The sequence below is a fragment of the Plecotus auritus genome, assembly GCF_963455305.1.
Source record: "Plecotus auritus genome assembly, chromosome: 13".
Taxonomy (NCBI): domain Eukaryota; kingdom Metazoa; phylum Chordata; class Mammalia; order Chiroptera; family Vespertilionidae; genus Plecotus; species Plecotus auritus.
Genome location: NC_137779.1, coordinates 23,475,220 through 23,481,427, shown reverse-complemented (window position 1 = coordinate 23,481,427; position 6,208 = coordinate 23,475,220).

Here is a 6,208-nt window from a genome sequence, read left to right as displayed (position 1 = left end):
TTCATTCACTCATTCAGTTGTAATAAACATTGATACCATCTGATATTTGTTAGGCATCTAGCATGTTCCAAACGTTGTGCCAGGTGAAAGAGCTGATTTAATGAATAAGACAGCCTGAACTCCCATGGAACCCATGTGACCAAATAAATAGTAGAGATGGTGGTGAGGATGATGATGATGTGATTATGATGGTGACGATGATGATGATGATGATGGGCCTTCACCCCCGAAGACATTGCTGGCCAGTGCCTGATTTTAATGGGCAGTGAAAGATTGTTCCTCTTGTTGCTCACATTGGCTGCGAGCTAAGAGAGATTAAAGTGCTTTGGTATGAAGCATTATACATATTTTATGAAATACATTTCTCTGCCTGTTTAATTGTGGGATCTTCAAGAGAGGCAGTGAGATTCGCTGTTTAACCCTGGGATAAATGGATAGAGTTTTAGCCTTCGGCCTCGGGAGGTCCCTGCCCACTGCATACCCTGGTTCTCCAGGCCTGCTGAGGAACAGAGCTTGTTGGAAGACCGGTGGCCATATCATGTACCCTGCGCAGCTTTCTTTCCTTTGTGGGCCTCAGTGGGCACAGCTATGAAGCTAAAATACCCACTTTCCCATTGCTAAAGGCTCCTTAAGTCTGGTTTGTCACAAACAAACATTCTGAGATTCCAAAGATGATAACAATTTACCAGGGAACAAGGAAAGATCATTAGAGTGGCCTATCTTAGCAACTCTGGTAGTCCCACCCCCCCCAAGTCCTCTCATTGCCAAAACACTTCCATCCTTCCTCTTAGTCCTTAATTCAGAATGTGGGCATTCTAGTATCTCCCTTCAAAAAAATATATAGGTGCTTTAAACATTGTTTCAAATTGGGGCTGTGCTGGGCCTTCCTGTACAGCAACCATGGAATTCTACCAGAGGGTCTGCGTGTGACCACAGCCAGACCAGGCCTAGCACAGGGCTTTGTGATTGCCCTAGCTACATCAATAGGCAAATGTCACTTCACAAGGTGGCTTTACCAGCAAACTGATGACCCAGACTTCGGGACCTCTCTTGTGGACCTCAGATCTAAGTCATGGAAAACCTACTTTCAAGTTCTTCCAGCGCCATCCATGTGTAGGGACATTGTAGTTTGAGTTGAGTGATCCATTTTGCCAAGACTTCATCATACCTTCACTACACCAAGAACATGTCATTGGTTCCACAGAACACTGTCTTTATCCTACTACCTTGGATCCTTAGTTGTCCCTGTTCCTTACTAGACTGTGCATTCATGGAGGCAAAGTAGAATGTACTGCCCAGGAACAAGCACCTAGCAAGCACTCAATCAATGTCAGATGACTGAGGAAACAAACAAATTTATATATTTTTAAAGAAAGAACTGAAAGAAGAGAACACATAAAACCACTAATTTTTAAAGGCATATAATCCTAAAAGTTAAAAGGATCTTGGGCTCTCACCTAGTTAGCAGAAATGGACATCACTATGCCACCACCCACTCAAGGCAAACATCACTCATGGGTCATGGCACTCTGTCCTCCTCACCACAGATGTGGCTTCAGAACACTTCCCACATCCAAATCCAATTTACTAACATTGGCATGCAAAATAAAAATTGGTCCTCGCATTTTAAAACACCGGCCCTATTAACCTTCTTCAATCATCCCGTGAATATCTGCTTCTGTTCCCATGCTTATTCGAGCTGTCACTTTACAAAGACACGGAGCTGCGGGGCCTGGAAACAGGGCTCCACGTGGATGTCAGCCTGGCTCCCACAATAGGCTCCCCTCCTGCCAAGCCCAAGCTGGGCTCCCGGAGTCCTGCATTGCTTATGCCCAGATGCGAGAACATATGCTGCTTGTGAGTGGCGCTGGCCTCGGTGCTGAAACATAGATCTGCATGCATGAAACTAAAACCGAGGTTAGGGAGGACTTAGGGTGTGTGCTTTGTTGACGAGGGACGAAAGACCAGAAAGCCCCTACATGGCCATCCGTTTGCAGAAAACAGAACTGAAGAATTGAAACTTTCAGATGCTCTATCCCAGGGGCCCCTATGAGAGCTCTCCCTCATGCCTTAGACCCTTTATCACTAGGCAACAGGAGGACAGATTATCAGCTTCTCTACAGAGACCCTGAGTGCATGCAGCCAGGAAGTAGCCCTCAGATAAAATGCAGTTTTCCCAGTTTCAGGCCTGGGTGCAGCCATCTGTAGGGCGTGGCACCTGAGCAGCCACCACACTGGCCTGGCGGTTAATTATCAGGGCAAGAGATCAGGATGCACCTTTGATGTCTTAAGAGCCAGAGGGCCTGCCGCTCAGCAGTGTCCAGGCTTCCAGTGGCCTTGCCCCCTTCATCTCTGCCCAGAGTCCGAGGAAAAGCTTGGTCCTCAGCACTCAACATCCTGCCCATTCTTATGCCCATACCTCCTTCTTCTTGCTTCCAAAAAACCCTGACAGACTCCTGCCTGTTTCATAGGCCGCAGGGCAATGTACCTGAGCCCCTTCAGCTTCCCACGATCCATGAGGCTGTCGGCGAGTGTTCGGTGTGAGTTTCTCTTTTCCATTCTGCCAGGGCACATTGATCAGGCTGCATGCAGACTGTCGGTCCACTAATTTTGGGTATCCCCCTCACCAACTTGGCTCCAGAAAGACAGAAAGAGAGAAGGAAAGAAAGAAAATGAATCAAGGGAAGGAGGGAAGGAAGGAAGGAAGGAAGGAAGGAAGGGAGGGAGGGAGGGAGGGAGGGAGGGAGGGAGGGAGGGAGGGAAGGAAGGAAGGAAGGAAGGAAGGAAGGAAGGAAGGAAGGGAAGGAAGGGAAGGAAGGAAGGAAGGGAAGGAAGGAAGGAAGGAAGGAAGGAAGGAAGGAAGGAAAGAAGAAAGAAAGAAAGAAAGAAAGAAAGAAAGAAAGAAAGAAAGAAAGAAAGGGAGGAGTTATAGTCTCTTCTTCCTCCCCCACACCAAGGAAGTCCCTATGCACAGCACCTTGGGTGATGAAAAAGGGCACTTGGAGGCCACTGCCCACTACTTCCCCTCCCTGTCCTGCCTTTTCCCATCTGCAGCAGCCCTTGCCCAGGTCTCTGTCTTCCCCACAGACAGCCCACCCCTCTGCCCACCCCTTCTTTCCTTCAGAAGGATCCAGTAGGGAACACCAGGAAAGCAGATGGCGAGACTCAAACACAGAAACCTCAAGCTTGGGAGGACTACCGGGCTGAAATCAGGAGCCTCGCCATTCATTTCTCTGCCTCCTCTCCTAGCAGAGGCCCTGACACAGAATAGATGCTCAGAAACAAGGTGGAATGAATGAATGAATGAATGAATGACATCAAAGCGCCATTTAGGGAAGATTCCTAGCGTCTCCTTTATGTCTTCCAAATCCCAAAAAAAGAAAGGGAGAGGGGCTCAGCGGCAGGCAGTAACTTCTGCAAAAGCTCTGCTAACACCCAAAGGTCCACTGTACATCTTCCTGTGCATTAACTAGTTTCATGGCATCAGGTAGTATCTATCAGGTACCACTTATGACAAGGTTCCATTCGATGGGTCAGGAATCAGGAGCGTAGTAGGTAGAGGATTGAATCAAGGTCACGTGGTTAGTTAGTGACAAAGTTGGCATTTGCTGCAGACAGTCTAGTGCCAGGACTTGTATTCCTCAGGAGCTCATGGGTGCAATAGGCAAGTAAGCAAACAGCATAAACACAGATGGTGGATGAGATATGGAAGGGCATCCACAGGGCGAAGAGCTAGGAGAACCCTGGGAGGGACTCTTTACAGGGCAGGTTCAGGGGACGCCTCTGTCAAGAGGTCACGGTTGAGCTGCCAACCTGCAGGGTGAGAAGGTCCAGCTGTGTGCATGCAGAGTTGGCGCACAGCGGCCCCGGCGAAGGGAACAGCAATAGGCAAAGCTGGGAAGTAGCAAAGGGCTCCGTGTGTTTGAGAAACCACAACGAGGCAAGTGAGGCTGGAGTGTGGAGAGCAAGGACAGAGCGGTGTGAAGGGAGAGGAACAGTCTCCTTCAGAGTTTGAGGCTCCGTGTGCGTGACGGACCTCCCGCACTAGTGTCTTCTAGAGAGGAGCTGTTCGATACATATGATGGATGGAGTCGCTTCATTTCCTGCCTGGACTCCCCTCCACAGCCAGGGTGCTTGCTGGGCATACATCTTAGACCAGGCAGGGGTGGGGAACGTCCGGCCTGCGGGCCGCAGAAGGCCCGCGAAATCATTCGGTCTGGCCTTGCCAAGGCAACCGCAGGCAGGACTCAAAATTCAATACATCTAGGAGCTTTTTTCATAGCAACATAAATTGATATTAAGTGAATTATATTAAGTGAATGATGTTATAAATATCCAAATGGCTCTTGGCAGAAAAAAAGGCTCCCCATCTCGACTTAGAACGTGAAGGGCCTAATCAAAGTGAACTTTTCTAATAGCTGTTCTTTACGGCTCTATGTGTTCTTACTGCTGTCGCTGCTCTATCTCTAGAGCCCAGCACAGTGCCTGGCATATAACAGGAGCTCCTATGACAGGAGTGGGTGGCAGGCACATAATATTAGGGAACAAAGCAGCTGCCCGTGGTGATTAGCCTGCGGAGAAACCCAGAGACGATGGGATGAGACTGCGACGAAGCGCAATGCCTGCCCCAGGTGCCTGCGAACCGGGAGAGGCCGCAGGAGGAGGACAGCAGGGCCAGAGCAGAGTCCAGCAGGAACTGAGGGAGCCCCCAGGGTTTGCTCTGAGGCCGCCCCTGGCACAGATTGTAAGGGGCTCTGGAGGGACTTGGGGGAATGGGTTCTGGGAAGTATTAGGGAGTCGTTGGGGAGGTCACAGACAATCTGGGTTGTTCTCACTCCCCTCAGAGGACAGAGACTAGTCCCAAGCTTGCCTCAGACAGATGCTCCCCCAAGTCGCTCTGCTCCTATCGCCTCTCATGCTTCTCTCAGCCACAGGAAAACGGAGCCAAACAGAAATCCTGTCCCTCGCAGGATGTAAAGCAGTGCAGCTGAGCCCTTCCCCTGGACACGGAGATTGGAGAAGGCGGGTGAGCCTTCTGGCTGCAGCTCAGGAAGAAGTCTGGCCCTGCTGAAGAGGGACCGAGGGAGACCAGGGGGAGACAGAGGGGAGCTGAGGGTCCTGGCAAGCAAAGGGCCATTTCCAATGTGTTTTTGGAGAAACAAGAATGTTTGAGATCCGAAGCTCTGGCCAGAGACCTCCTAAGGAAGGGGCCACCCCACACAGCATGTGCACTCCCATCCAGTGAGAGCCCCGTGGGAGAATGTCCTGTGTGCCTCCAGACCGCCAGACTGGGCCCTGGGGGAGGCGCCCGGATGCCCGCCTTCCTCGCACTCCTGCCACTCTCTGGTGAGAGCGGAGCCCACGTGCTGTGTGTGTGGAGAGGAGTCTTCTTGAACCTGTACACTCACTCACATCAGCAAAAGCTCGGCTGTGCCTTCCAGGGGCTAGCTCCCTAGAAATGCAAGCCCAACAATTAGTTACAACAGGCCCAGGCGGGCAGGGAGCAGCTCGGCTGTGCCCAGGTCGCCTCCTGGGGGTGCGCTGAGGAGGAAGGTTGGTCAGGAAAGGAAGCATCCTTGCAAATCAGAAGCAGACCAACGCTGCTGCTGAAGAGAGGCAGAGGCCCAGGGGGCCTACAGGCGAGTGATGAACGGATCAGAGTAAACTAACGGTTCTTCCTAGTGAATTAGGGCACCGGTGATTGGGGGAAACCCCACAGACCCTCCCAGATGTGTTGTGGGCTTTGCATCGCAGAGGACTGTTTTACGGGACCCTTCTGGGAAGCAGACTGTAGGAGCTGGTCCAGGACCCGAGCGGGGGCTGGGCTCCGTCCCGCTTAACTACACAATCAACACACATCAGCTTGTCCCAGAGGACGGGATCCTTTGCATACTAAACATTTTGGTCCTAGGCTTTGGGGGCCTCTGAGAAGAGGGGCTCAATTCTGGCAGGAGAAGAAAGATGAGGGGAGGTTCAGTCACTCAGAAACCCAGGGCTATTCCAGATGTTCGGAGCAGGGGCTAAGCCATGGGTTGCACTCAATCCAGAATGTGGAAGGACAGGATTCCCATGGGCCTGCAGGGGCCAACAGGGAGACAAAGAAAAGGGGTGGGAAGGCGGTAGTGACGGCCACCACCTGTGGAGGCTGGTGTGCGTGCACATGCGTCTCTGTCTGTGTGCAGGTGGGTGCAGGCACGCCCATGTGCAC